This window comes from Lolium rigidum, chromosome 7 (assembly GCF_022539505.1).
Source record: "Lolium rigidum isolate FL_2022 chromosome 7, APGP_CSIRO_Lrig_0.1, whole genome shotgun sequence".
NCBI lineage: Eukaryota > Viridiplantae > Streptophyta > Magnoliopsida > Poales > Poaceae > Lolium > Lolium rigidum.
In genome coordinates, this window is record NC_061514.1 from 147,729,719 (window position 1) to 147,742,919 (window position 13,201).

A 13,201-nucleotide genomic window follows, 5' to 3' on the forward strand; every position below is an offset into this window, starting at 1 on the left:
TGAGAACTATTAATCAATTTAATAACATATTTGTTATTATGTTTAAACGATGAAATAACTCAGCATGTCTTTATAGAAACACGGACAGTTTTGCTTTCTATAGACATATAAACACACATTCTTAATTAGCTGGACACGATGTTTTATCTTAAACCATAGTTGGCGAATCTCAAAGGAGTGTTTAAAAAAATTATGAATGTGTATTACGTAATTATGTCAGCGCTCACACTACCACAGTATTACAGCTTTCAATATCAACTCCTCCACGAAGGCAGGGCTGATTCTTGCAACAGATCGGACCACCAGACTCCACTCTGCTACCGTACTTTGCTAATTCATGGGGAACACACAGTTTTCAGAACTATTAATTTACTTTGCTCGCTATGAAAACAATCAGGTTGGAGCAAAAGTTTAACTTCAAGTGGGATTCCAGCCGTGGCAGATTTTGCTTTTGTTCCTAGGCCATTCAGGTCATTGACCATAGCAGCACAATCGCTCTCTAAATAACAGGCTTAGCAGCCATTGCCACTACATGTTTGTTGTACATTTAACATTGCCAGAGCTTCGGCATATTCCATTGATCCGTAATACGGCAAGAAAACCCCATGAGAACATAAAAACTTAACCTTCTTCAAAGGTGTGTTGTATTGTAACTTACAATTATTTAGTGAATATTCATACCGACCAGTGATCATTGAGTTTGTTTTCATAGAACGGTGTTCCTTGGGAGCGGTGTTTTGGAACATGGGTGCATATGCTCTCTATATTTTGAAAAGTATTTTACATACATTTTAAATTTTAAAAAAATTGAAACTAAAATTTCGTACGTACATCTTCACGTGCTACGTGCTCACAAAGTCGTTTCATAAAAAATCGACTTCTCATGTGACGTGTGTAAAAAAGACAAAATTCAGTGCTAAAAATAATATTTTTCACAAGATAAACTTTCTCTTTTTTATATAGACCACACAAAGTATTGGTTTTTCGTGAAACTTGACGAACGCACGTATAATATAGAGATGTACATGTAGAATTTTTTATCCAAATTTTTCGACATTTCGAAATATGATTTTTTGGTAGAGGGGGCATACGCACCCGGGAGCCGAATTGAATTTCCGGGTGTTCCTTTGTATGTACAATCAACATATGAGATAGTTTGTTGATATATTATTCATTGCTAATGCTTAGATTTGTAGTTGTATACAATTAAGAGTATGGATTCCAACAATATGAAGCTTCTTTATTAGTAACTATTTCCTCTGTTTTGTAAAGGATGTCATATATTTATCTAAATATGGATGTATGTATCGGACAGGGTGTTTCTGCACCCGGGTGCATATGCACCCTTTATTTGAAATGCATATTAAACATATTTCCAAATGTTAAAAAAATAAAAACAAAAATGCCTCGTGTATACCTTGACATGTTACATGTTCACAAAGTTGTTTCAGCAAAAACCGATATGTTTTGTGCCCTGTACTAAAAAGACAAATTTTTGGTGTTAAAATAGTCTATTTCTCGAGGCATTATTTATCTTTTTTACACATGGTACAAAAATTGTTGGTTTTACGTGAAACTTTATGTGTACACATAGAACATGTCCCTCTACATGCTAAATTTTTTTCCTAAATTTTTTTACTTTTTCAAATATGTTTTATACATACCAGGTGCATATGCACCCATGATCATTTTTGGTTTTCCGTGTATCTATGCGCTAAATAGTGTCTAGAACATCTAAATTTAGACAAATTCATGAAATCATTTCCATCATCTCTAATTACAACGGGAGTAGTAATATTTTAATCTTTTAAGTATAGATCATCTCTAGTTTCTAACATGGATAGATACTACAGTAGATGAAATCGATCCATGCCTGAATGATTGACCATGTGTTTGCATGCACAAAGATCGTGCATATGCAATGAGTGAAAGAATTTTAGACATTCTTATACATGGTTAAAAAGAGACGGCTTGAAACATGTTGCTTAGAAATTTAATTCCATTGTTATTGCTTAGAATCGCAGGAGGACCGACCTGACAAAGACGATGCCGATCAAGATCAAACTCGAAGGTGACAAAGTGCACACTGTCGCCCCCTCTCTTCGCATGATGGCATGATCTGGCTTGCATGTTTTTGTGCACATCTAGATTTGGTTGTGGGGTGGCATGCAGTCAATCACCGTGCTCAATCTTGATTTCATTTTTCTTTTTGAAAGGTGTTATTCCCGTGTAGTCGCTACCAAATTCAGCGGAATGTCCAAGTCCAAGCAGAAGTTAGCCCAACTTATAATACGTACCGCCGATGATGCTAAATTTTTCACATGTACTTGGACGTATCTTATAGCACAGACTCACATCCAACTGATTTTATTTCCAAAAACTACTCTACACACACATGCTGCACTGCTTTTAGCATCAGTGATACCACCATTGTTCATGAACTTCTACCATCATCTTTTCTAGTGTAGTTTTTTTTTATGCTCCAGACTGACATGGATCCGAATGAAAAAGCATGAGGTAGACACCACTCCGGCCAGTCCTCTGGCGTCTGCAAATTTGCTCTAGCTCATGAATCGTCATAGTTTAGGAAAAAAAATTACACGCTCCCGCCGGACATGCATCTGAACGAATCAACGTGGGATCAATCTAGATAAACATGGATAAGAATACGTTTAAAGTTAGCTTGGCCGCGTATACATGATTGAGGGGGACGTATATGGGCTGGACTCTAGAGACCTCCACTTTTCTACCGTGTAGACCAAAACTACTTAAGCCTCGTGCCAGCCTTTTGCTATTTTGGATGTCCCACGACCCCCTGGGTACTATAATTAAATAAATCTTCAAGCGTGACAGTTTAAACAAACGTGACTTTTCCGTACCATTATAAATAACAACTTTCTCAACTAATCATAGTCGTCAATTTTAGATCTAACTGTCTTAATTATTCTGATGATGTGGATTAATGTGGTGTCTCGTATGGTGCCTCCAATTAGTAAATATAAGATTTGTGTAGAGTAGGGGTCTCGTTGGGTAGTCAGTCTGATGAGATTGTAGCTTCGGCTAATGTGTTGAGACAAATGGAGCTTGACCGTTTAACGGTTGCTTCAAATGGATCCACTGAGCCTGCCACTTCTATTGTAGACGATGATGAAGATGATGACATCCTAGATGGTCATCTTCTCTCGGCTATAGTTGGGAGTGTTACAGAGGTCGATTTAGAACACTCAGAGCTCAGTTCAGTTTATGATCTAGATGCTTCTGCTCGTGGTTCTCGATCGTCCGCTGGTAAGAAGTCTCGTAGATATGGCAAAAATACTAAATCTAAAATAGTTTCTCGATGAATGGCATGTTTCGGAATAGCAGAGGTCTTGGTGACTTGGCTAAACATTCTCAAATTGCCGATGGTTGTAGAGATTATGATTTAGATTTTATTGCTATATCTGAGACGGGTAGGCGAAAATTCTCACAGAGTTTCCTCGACCGTTTATCAGGCGGGATTAAATTTCAGTGGTTTTCTCGCCCGCCTCGTGGTAAATCTGGGGGTATTTTACTGGGCGTCCGTATAGACACCATGACCGTCTTAGCTAGTTATGATGGCGAGTATCATATTAAACTCGATATTCAGAACAAAGCAGATGGTTTCATCTGGAGTCTGGTCGCTGTGTATGGTGCTGCCCAAGACGCCTTTAAGGCTGACTTTTTACGTGAGTTGGTAAATCTTGCAAAAGATAATCCGCACCCGATTTTAATCGGAGGATATTTTAATTTGCTGAGATTCCCTCATGAGAAAAGCAAAGGCATTTTCGATGGACATTGGCCATTCTTGTTTAATGCTGTCATTGATAGCTTAGACTTAAGAGAGGGTTTCATGTCCGGTCGACAGTTTACTTGGGCCAACAGTTTACCTGAACCCACATACGAGAAACTAGATCGCGTGTTGATGGATACCGAATGGGAACACAAATATCCTATGGTGTCCGTCCGCGCACTAGAACGTATTGAAAAACTGTCTGACCATGCTCCTATCTCGTTAACCACCGGAATCCTCGATCTGTTTGTAAGCGGCCGTTCAAATTTGAACTTGGCTGGTTACATCGTGAGGGTTTTCATGAGATGGTTAAGACGGTTTGGGAAAGACCAGTTCGAGGTGGCTCTCCAATATTGAGATGGAATAATAAGATGCATGCTATGCGCAAACATCTCTCTGGTTGGGCTGCTCACATGGCTGGTATTCTGAAAAAAGAGAAGGCTCGCTTGTCTAAAGAGATTGATGATCTTGAGGCCATAGCGGAAGTGAGACCGTTGTCCACGCTAGAGATTGATCTTAAGAATCAATCCAATGCACAAATGGCGAGTCTTCTTCGCGAAGAGGAACTCAAATGGTATCAAAGATCCAAAGCCCAATTCATTTTGGAAGGTGATTCGAATAAGCGATATTTTCATGGATTAGCCAATGGCAGACATCGGAAAAAGCGTATTCACTCTCTTATCCAAGATGAAGGGGTGATTGAAGGCCACGAGCAACTCAAATCTTACATTACTAATTATTATAAAGACCTGTTCGGTCCTCCGGAGGAAAGCTCTTTTTCTCTTAACGAGGACTTAACGGATGACATACCCCAAGTTTCTATGGAAGAAAATGGCCTACTAACCGCACCTTATTCTGAGGATGAGGTTCAGAAGGCGATCTTCCAAATGGAATGTAATAAAACACCGGGTCCAGATGGTTTTCCAGCGGAGTTTTATCAAACTTTTTGGGATACTATTAAATCGGACCTTCTAGATTTGTTCAGTGATCTTCACACAGGACAACTAGAATTATTTCGTCTAAATTTTGGTGAAGTAATTTTGTTACCGAAGGTTAATGAGGCAGAAAGGATTCAGCAATATAGACCTATCTGCCTCTTAAACGTCAGTTTCAAGATTTTCACGAAAGTGGCCACCATTAGACTTAATACGGTTGCGGATCATGTCGTTCAACCATCACAGACCGCTTTTATGCAAGGAAGGAATATCCTTGATGGAGTGGCAGTGTTGCACGAGACGGTACATGAGATGCATTCTAAGAAATTAAATGGGGTTATTTTAAAATTAGATTTCGAAAAGGCGGATGACAAGGTCAAGTGGTCTTTTCTACAGCAGACACTTAGGATGAAAGGTTTTTCTCCGCAGTGGCGCGCTCTAATATACGATTTTGTGTATGGAGGTAGTGTGGCTATCCGGGTTAATGATGACACCGGCCACTATTTCCAAACACGAAAAGGGTTACGCCAAGGGGATCCGTTATCACCGATGTTGTTTAACATCGTAGCGGATATGTTGGCAATACTCATAGAGCGGGCTAAGTCTGATGGCCAGATTGAAGGGGTGATCCCACATTTGGTTGATGGGGGTTTATCTATCCTTCAATATGCCGACGATACAATTCTTTTTATGGATCATGATCTCGAAAAAGCTCGTAACCTCAAATTAATTTTGGCGGCTTTTGAGCAGTTGTCGGGATTGAAAATCAATTTCCATAAAAGTGAATTGTTCTGTTTCGGTGATGCCCAAAACGATATGACTCTATATACAGAGTTGTTTGGTTGTGGGCAAGGCCAATTTTCTATTCGCTATTTGGGTATTCCGATTCATTATCGGAGACTTACAATTACTGAATGGAAAATTGTGGAAGAAAGATTACAAAAACGCCTTAGTAGTTGGAAGGGTAAATTGCTGTCCCTCGGAGGGAGATTGGTTCTCATTAATTCAGTACTGACAAATATGGTACTGTATATGTTATCATTCTTCCTGCTGCCAAAAGGAATTATGCATAAACTCGATTATTATCAATCCAGATTATTTTGGCAAGGGGACAGCGAGAAAAAGAAATATCGACGGGTTAAATGGAGTGTAGTCTGTAGTCCCAAAGATCAAGGCGGACTGGGAGTTCATGACCTAGAGGTCAAGAACTCAGCTCTGCTAGGTAAATGGCATTTTAAGCTTCTTACTGAGGATGGGATTTGGCAAACTCTTCTTCGTAGAAAGTATATTGGCTCGAAGGCCCTATCCCAAGTGGTTTGGAAACCTGGGGATTCCCACTTCTGGGCTGGTCTCATGGCAACTAAGAATGTTTTCTTTCGCCATGGTACTTTCTCTATTAAGAATGGAGAACAAATACGCTTCTGGGAAGATATTTGGTTAGACAATGCTTCCTTGAGAGAGCAGTATCCTGCCTTGTATAGTATTGTTCGTCGCAAAGGTGATACCATTGCCACAGTAATGGCTATCTCACCTCCGAATGTGACGTTCAGACGGGTTTTACTTGGACAAAGGCTTTTGGCATGGAATGATTTAATTCAACGGTTGGGAGATATTCATTTATCAACTGAACCGGATGAATTTAAATGGAATCTTCATGTAGATGGCACTTTCTCAGTCAAATCTTTATACAATGTGATTCTTCATTCTGATATACCGGTTGATAATAATAAGAAAATCTGGAAGATGAAAATACCATTAAAAATAAAAAAATTCGGATGGTATCTTCGTCGCATAGTTATTCTTACCAAAGATAATCTTGTCAAGCGGAATTGGCATGGAAGTGCTAGGTGTGTTTTTTGTCAACAAGACGAAACTATTAAACACTTTTTTTTCCAGTGCCATTTTGCGAGATCTATTTGGTCAGTCATCCAAGTCGCATCTACCCTGTATCCCCCGACTAGTGTAGCCAATGTCTTTGGCAACTGGCTCCACGGTATCGATTCAAGGTTTAAGTTGCTTCTTAGGGTGGGGGCGCTAGCAGTTATCTGGGCACTCTGGCTAAGTAGAAATGACAAGATTTTTAACGATAAAAATTGTTCTTTGTTGCAGGTCATCTACGGATGTACATGTATTCTCCGTTTGTGATTACCACTTCAGTGAGTGGAGAACCGAAACCTATTTACGGAGATCTGTACACGCTTGGAGGCTACGGCGAGGGATACTTTTTCCCTACATGGGTGGCAGCATAGTCTACGGATTGCAGCACCACCCACACCATAGGCGATTTATGATTCATCGTTCCGATATGTATTTCGCCTAGTTTTTTATATCTTTTTATTTTTTGGTTACGGACTTTTTGAACGGCTGTATGCATCCTGGTTATGCAGAGGCTGGATGTAATTGCTTTCCAAAAAGTAATAAAGCATCCTTTATCGAAAAAAAGACAACATAACACAAAACAAATCAAGGAACTAGCACGATATGTCGCTATATACTTTAATAATTTGACTAAGACGTTCCACTTTTCCAAACTCTGAAGAGAGACATGCCTTGGGAGATGGCAGCGTGAGCTAAAAGGCTAAAGTTGTACAATCACACTCAGTTCCCAAAGGTTGCCGAATTTGACGTCGTAATGGAAGGTCACTTTTGTTCCCCTCGAAAACTATGAACTTACACAAGGAGCATAGATTAGTTTAATCTGTTAGTGGCAGACACGGTACATTGGTGAGATTTTACAGGATAAACTTTGAACAGCACGCCCCCACGCTCATGCTTGCCTTCAGGCCAAAACTTCAAATTTTGCTAAACAGAGATTCATGTTTTGTGTCATCTACAAACACATATGGCTAATGTAGCAATTGAGAGGCTTAGCAAGGAGGGCATGAGCATTCTCTTCTCGCTACCTAAACAATTTCTGATTGAAAGAGATAAGATGTAAAGACAGTGTAGCATTCAGCTTACTTTCCATCTTTGAAGAGATGCCTACAATAATTTAGAGGAAGCCTATTGCTCTTTGGTTTCTTTGATGAGTTTGGCCTAACCTTGGCGCGCGATGTGCCATGAAACTTCTCGATTTCGGCCTATGCACTCTGATGGCTGCAGTTTAACTATAATGGCTTCAGAAAAAAAACAGTCAACTGAGGATAGAGGAGCTATATGATCACTACAAATCTACAAAAGAAATGCTTGTTTCCTAAGTGCCTGGAACACTCCGGATCGGAAGTCCTCTTTCTTCGATTCTGTTTATTTAGCTACAAGCATAAAGCTATTTTAACATCATTAGAAACTACTGATGGTTTTATAAAGGGAATCATCGTTCCATGGTCAAGGTATATTGGCCTTTATCCCCACAAAAGTGAGAAAAGAAAAGGGATTACAAAGCTATTATAAAGTACTTGATCATGCCAATAGTTCTGATAAAAGAAGAGTAACCCTGAGCCTGAAGCGCAAAGCTCGTCCAATTTCTGGGGCTTAAAGGTCTGATCGCCTACCACGCGCTGCCCTTCTTTTTACGAAACAATAAAGGAAAAAGAAAAGAAAAGTTGGACGTATCAAGTACTTCTAGGGATATGGAATCTGATGTACGTACATTGCAGATATACGCCAATACGCTACGGCAGCATGTGCGTATGCTACTGTTGGTAAAAAGCTGGCGGTAGAGGTAATAAAGGTACAACGAAATACAATATATCGCAGACTCTGGCTCCAACTGTTGCGGTGCAGGGGAAAAGGCTACAGCACAGGGATAACAAAATAAGAGTAAAGAAACAGTAGACATACTATAAAATTTAAAGCAATATTTCCACTAGTAAAGATTCTTTTATTCATGGATTCTAATCTCATGCTAAATTGTATTGTAGTTCCTATTGATTTACCAACAATGGTCTCTTTGGATTGAAGAATTTCATAATAATTTTGGATAGGAGTTCATCGCTATGGATGTCTTTTGGATCATAAGGCTGAGACATCTAAATATCAATGAAATATATTCTTATTTTTTTAGAAAATGGGCACTTTATTAGTTAAAGCAACATCCCCGGTCTCTACATAGCTAGGATGAAATCTATTCTTATAGGCTGCAACCCATAGAAATCTTAGCATAAACTCGAATCTCACTTTAATTTTTCTACGAGAAGCTCAATGCACCAACATTCTATCTCAGCCCAGCAATTCGACCCATGGGTATGTCCACCCATGGGAACCTGACCCGAATGGGTAGAGTATGAGTCTTGATGTTCACCCATAAAAATGATCCATGGTCAACCCAATTAGTCATGGGTTGGGTATGGGTGCAAGTTTGTGCCCATGGATTACCCGATGGGTTAACCAACTAATATCACTAATTAAGGTAACTACTTTATTTTGTATGGCATATGGGCTAAAATACACATATATCTTACAGGAAAGCAGTGTATACCGTATTTTTGTTGTTGAGGAAAGCAGTGCATACCGTTTGTACAGCCCGGCCCATGAAAAATTGAATAGTTGCAAACATTTATACGCATGCACATAAACTTTAGTACTACCTGGACTCGACAGAGAGACGGACGCATTCGCAAGTCTATAAAACAGAGGAACTGACCTTCACTTAGTTACAACCACAATCTTACTAGCTTACCAGATTACTAGGCGATGTAATAAATTATTTACTGGGCTAGTATTATATATAGGCTTAAATGTTAGTTACTAGTGCGCTAAATTCTTTAGTTTTTTTGCCCGATGGGTGCCCGATTGGGTCGGGTTACCCGACGAGTTCGGCATGGGTCTGATTCCTCACTCATGGGTAGGGTCGTGGGTCAGCAATACGCCCGATAAGGGTGTTGGGCATGGGTCTAGCTTTGGTCGACCTGGCCAAACCCGAACCGATTTCCAGCATTAATCCTAACTCTCTCTCCTCTCTTTCTCCAATCATTCTGTATAAACACCTCTCACGAAATGCCCGTGTTACGAAATCCTATAGGAGTTCACAGTATGCGGCTTCTCCATCTTGTCAATTTCATATTCATGTGTTCCTAAATCTCCGTGGTCCGAATGGGTCCTAAAACATTTTATGGAAAAGACTAGCCTAGGAAAAATGTAAAACATGCATAGATCATGTTGTTGTTATAGACCATGAAAGCACCATTAAAAGTGAAATCTCGCAATAAAGTAGAGTTGGTACATCATGTTGTTGCAATTGTCGTCTTACTACCTTCTCCTCCCTATGAGTTCAGTCACGCTTTGTCCTAGCATGGCAGGTGCAATGCCTCCGGAGTATGTACAACGTACAAGGATTAATAGCATGCAACGGGTTGAGAGATCTGACAGTTAGACTAACACGTGAAAGGTTATGTTTGCTAGGATTTGGGGGGCTTAGATCTCAGGTAGATCAGCCATTAACCGTGCCCACCCCTTCCACTTATATAAATGTCGTTATATGTGCTCCTACACTAGAAGCCCAACATTACTCTATGCTCAAAACTCACTCAAAAGAATTGAGTTGTTTTCCCATTCAACTACTCAAGCGTGACCTTCATGGCTCATGACAACTTAGACATAAATCACATATTGCCAAAGAACCTATCTGGATTAACGAATACACCTACTCGCAACATGAGTTTTTTTACTCTATCATCAATTTAGGATGTTCGCGAAAGAGATGTATCAACTCCCAAATGCACATAAAATTTACTTTAGATGAAAGTCAATGTGTTAAATGAAACGTTATATTTTCCTCATGATATATTGTTAAAGCCTGAGGTGAGTACTTGTAATCCTATCAAGGTATCTTGACCTACCTTATATGTCTCTATACACACATTCTTTTATTCATGTTACCACTTCACCCTAGTCGCATGACCGTTCATTTTGGAATTAATTTGGTCACCAAAGAACGGTCCAGAGATATCTCCCCATGCATTGAGGAGAAAAAATCCTATGTATGTCCACCATGCCTCATAGCATGTTTCACATTGAGCTTGACATAACATTTATGGTCGCCCAGTCATGGAGTATCATCGTGTAGGACATAAGAAGGTAGATCATATCTCAAGAAGATATATGTGACATCCTCAAATATGATGACACTTCATGATAATTCTATTGAATAACGAGAGATTAGGGGATGCTTCGAGCAACATGGTTGTCGAGAAATTAATAGTTAGTAGAAGAGACATATGTTGCTGTGAATTTTACATACATCCAAGCACTCTCATCTCCTACGTTGGTATGGGTCATCATGAACTCCACATATGTAACACTAGAACTCCAATGACCTTTATCTAGGATATGTAGCCCCTCCCCTTAAGTTGTATTTAAGTGAGAGTAAATGGTTACACAAGGCCATGAGTTGTATTTATAGGCTAGGGAGACTTGGCAAATGGTCAAGGATGCCCTACCACCTCCCACGTGGGAGTGCATTTGAGGTCATGTGTGGTCCACTAGTCCATGGTAGTGGACTATTGAGGTGGGGTGTTGAATGGTCCATGGGTGGAGTAGGCCACATATCCCTCCATCCTTTTGGGCTTCTTTTTCTCAAGCATATTTTTTTATTTTTGCTTTTCTCTCGTGTGTTCTTTGAGCATTTGACCATGATTGGGACTTGCACTTGATTTGACTTGATTTTACCGTGTTGAGTATGCCAGTAGGACTACAAAGGGTCCCTGGTAGGAATTAACTATTCCTACAACACTTCATTTATATTGCACCTGAGATGAACACATGTGATATCTCATAACAGGCTTGTCCACATATTGTTCTCTAACATGTGTTCATATTATCAATGATAAATTTGTATATTTAAACATGCGACCCATGATCATTTCTTCACAAAGATGAATGTGCCATTCTAGTGTGCCATTGTATCTTCCTCGGTTAGGGAATCTTCAGAATAACCACTAGTAACTGAAAGGACCTAGATGTCGCCTAGAGGAGGTGAATAGATGTTGTAAAATCGAATTTTTCTTAATCCTAATACTAAATTGAACTAGTTGGGTCTTTTCAAGACCAAATCTTAAATATGTTCGGCTCACTAAGTGTAATCACATGTGTCTAAAAACTATATGCAATTGAAGAATATGAGCAAGAAACTCAAAGTCTACACAAGATATATCCATAGAAGAAAGTACAAATTGTAGAATGTGAAGAGGACAAGAAACAAGTATTATTTCCTCCATTTAAAATGTGCAATGATATTCTACCCTTTGTTGAGGTGCCTGAAACGTCTCCAACGTATCTATAATTTCTGATGTTCCATGCTAGTTTTATGACAATACCTACATGTTTTGTTCACACTTTACATCATTTATATGCATTTTCCGGAACTAACCTATTAACAAGATGCCGAAGTGCCGGTCTCGTTTTCTGCTGTTTTTGGTTTCAGAAATCCTACAAAGGTAATATTCTCGGAATTGGACGAAATCAACGCCCAGTATCTTATTTTTCCCGGAAGCTTCCAGAGCACCGAAGAGGGGCCAGAGGGGAGCCAGGGGGGCCCACCCCACAAGGCGGCGCGGCCAAGGGGGGGGGCGCCCCCCTATGGTGGGGCCACCCCTGGCTCTTCCGAGGCTGCCCTTCCGCCTATATAAAGTCTCCGTCGCGAAAACCCTAAAAGAATAAGCCACGATACGAGAAAAGTTCCAGAGCCGCCGCCATCGCGAAGCCAAGATTCGGGGGACGAAGTCTCTGTTCCGGCACGCCGCCGGGACGGGGAATTGCCCCCGGAAGGCATCTCCATCGACACCACCGCCATCTTCATCAACGCTGTTGTCTCCTATGATGAGGAGGGAGTAGTTCTCCCCTGAGGCTAAGGGCTCTACCGTAGCTATGTGGTTCATCTCTCTCTCCCATGTGACCTTTATGTGATCATGAGCTTTGTGATCTAGTTGAATATCATCTATGTGCTTTTCTAGTGATGTTATTAAAGTAGTCTATTCCTCCTCCATGATGTAATGTTGACAGTGTGTGCATCATGTAGTACTTGGCATAGGTTATGATTGTGATCTCTTGTAGATTATGAAGTTAACTATTACTATGATAGTATTGATGCGATCTATTCCCCCTTTCATAGCCTCACGGTGACAGTGTGCATGCTATGTTAGTACTCGGTATAATTGCAATGGTCTATCATGCACTCTAAGGTTACTTAAATATGAACACCGAATGTTGTGGAGCTTATTAACTCCGGCTTGAGGGAGCTCTTGTAGCCCTACACAATGAATGGTGTTTGTCATCCAACAAGAGAGTGTAGAGAAAGTAGTATTTGTTTATTCAATTATGTGATCATTGTTGAGAGTGTCCACTAGTGAAAGTATAATCCCTAGGCCTTGTTTCTAAGCATTGAAACACCGTTTCCAACAAGTTCTGTTACATGTTCGCTTGCTGCCATCTTTATTTCAGATTGCAATTACTACTTACAATCATCCATATTACTTGTATTTCACTATCTCTTCGCCGAACTAGTGCACCTATACATCTGACA